A 2,500-nucleotide genomic window follows, 5' to 3' on the forward strand; every position below is an offset into this window, starting at 1 on the left:
AAGGTTCGTTGGCACCGCAAGCGACGCCTAACGAAAGGAAACTTTATTCAAACAGCACAATGCCATCAATTAGGTATGCAACACAGCAACCCACCATGTTCAAGGCAAATTAACCTTGTAACACAACTGAAGAGGTAAGAACGCATGGAAGTTGCTGCTCAAGCAGACATCCAACCACCCGTTACAAACCAAACACCACTCATGCACCTTTAGGGTAGACATCCCCGAAGATAATCCAACTAACAGCCACCAACTTGGCACAAGGCCATGCAAGCAACCATAAGCTAAAACAACCCCCAGAATGCACCAAACGATGCGCAAAAACGGACAGGCAATGCTGTTGACCTAAGCACATCATTGCTAGCTAGGCATGGGCAATACTGTATGTGCTCGGGCCGGGGATAGCAAGAAGGGGCCTCTTAATGCCTATCTCTGATCCTATACGACCAGCACTAGCCGGGCATGGGCACCAATCGTACCTCAGAGAAGACAAGTCTTATGTTGATGCAGTGTACGAAGCTACCCCGCCCACACAAAAACGCTAGCCAGGTATGGCCGGCATCTTTTATGCTTCCAAGATAATTTCAACACGCCATGATGATACTGAATGTCTGACAATGCTTCCTGATAATGCTTGCTTCCTCAGCGTCATCAGTGCTAAACCAATGCTAGCTACGCTTAGGCACCAACCGCACGTCTAACAAGGATAGACTAGCGTACCATAGTAGTATCACAAAAAGCAACACATGCCACTTTAACGCCTATCGTTTCCCAATCATCAGCACAAATCAAATGCTGGCTAGCACCAGTAGCACGTCAAACATAGATCAGCAAGCACATCATCATCGAATTGCCACACAAACAGCACCATCCCAAACTTCCAAAGCTAGACCACAACCCTGGATCGGTGTCGCAGAGACCTAACGAGGCATCCCCACACCACGCCAAGGCCCCCACTCGGAGGGGTATTATGCCACCGACTAGGAATCAAGCAACAGTCACCCAAGCTCGCGCTCAAAGGCAGTCTGGCACCTTCATCCCTTGCCATGCTCACCCACTGCTCCCCCCCTATATATACATATTGCACAAGGAGCTTGGTGACAGCAACACCCATTGCTTTCCCTGAGGATGTATATTTCTTAGTATGCGCACGGCGTCGAGGCACAGGTGAAGCCAACGGCGCTAGTTTCTGCGCCCTATGTCGAGGAAAATCAAGGCAACGGGCTAGTGTATGGGCACAACGTCGAGGAGACTCAAGGAGATGGGGCTATTTTTCAGGTCACCGTTCGAGAAATCAAGGCAACGTGTTGGGGGGGATGGCCTCTTTCATGGGTCGTGGGGCTTGGCTTGGCTTGCCTCGTGTGTGCTCGATACAGCCTCACGATTCTTATTTGCCCATCAACCATGCCGGGCACCTATGAGAATGAGACCCCATGGTACCCCCTATATATACATATTGCACAAAGAGCTTGGTGACAGGAACAGACATTGATTTCCCTGATGATGCATAATTTTTGGACACACACGACTTGGGGGCGAGGGGACACGGGAGTGGGGCGCCAATGGGGGGCGTTTTGGCCCCATTTTCGTCAAGAGCGGGCGTCTTGGCCATGCCTCGAGCGTGCCAGCCTCGAGAGCCTTGGGCGCTGGACATCCTTGGGGCGCCAATGGGCAGCAGTCCCATGGTTCCCCTATATATACATATTGCACAAAGAGCTTGGTGACAGGAACAGATATTGATTTGCCCAGGGATGCATAATTGTGCGAAATCGTCCATAACTCGCTCGAATTAATTCGGATTGACACAAAATTTTGTAGGGATGCTTTTTATTATAAATGAAAAGCTTTGAAATGAAAAAAAAAAACAAAATGTCATGTTTGAGGCGTAAATGTTTGTGTCCTATCCTTGGTCACGCCTTGAAGCGTTGGTTCCCTACTTGTTGGAATGTCGCTCACATCAAGTAGGAATGCCATTGAAACATTGTGTGGGTCATTGTTAACATAGACGAATGGACTTGAAATGAAAATATATCATATTTGGGTTTTTGTCCCTGTCGCCTGGTGATAGGCAGGCAGATAAGGCTTTTAGGTATTCATAGGTGGCTTAGATGAACTCGAAAGAACACGAGTTGATCGGATTGGAACTCATATATTCAATTTACTATGTACTAAGTAGGAACTACACTTTGCTCCCTTCATCGTTTGACTTGCTTAGAAATCTGCTCATGGTTTGTCAAGGCCCCTTGTTCCTTAGACCGATGAGGATGGGATTGGGTTGCTCATGGGCATGTGTGTGGCAAGATGCCTTGTTCCATTGGTCGTTCATGGGTGTTCGTGTACGAAGTAAACTTGTTCCCTTGGTCGTTCATGGGGTTGTGTGTGGGAAGAAGCCTTCTTCACTTGGTCGTTCATGTGTGTTTGTTTGGGAGGTAGCCTTGTTCCCTTGGTCGTTCATGGGAATGTGTGTGGCAATACGCATTGTTCCTTGGTCGTTCATACC

Source organism: Lactuca saligna, unplaced genomic scaffold, assembly GCF_052625555.1.
Source record: "Lactuca saligna cultivar CGN05327 unplaced genomic scaffold, ASM5262555v1 scaffold_164, whole genome shotgun sequence".
Taxonomy (NCBI): Eukaryota; Viridiplantae; Streptophyta; class Magnoliopsida; order Asterales; family Asteraceae; genus Lactuca; species Lactuca saligna.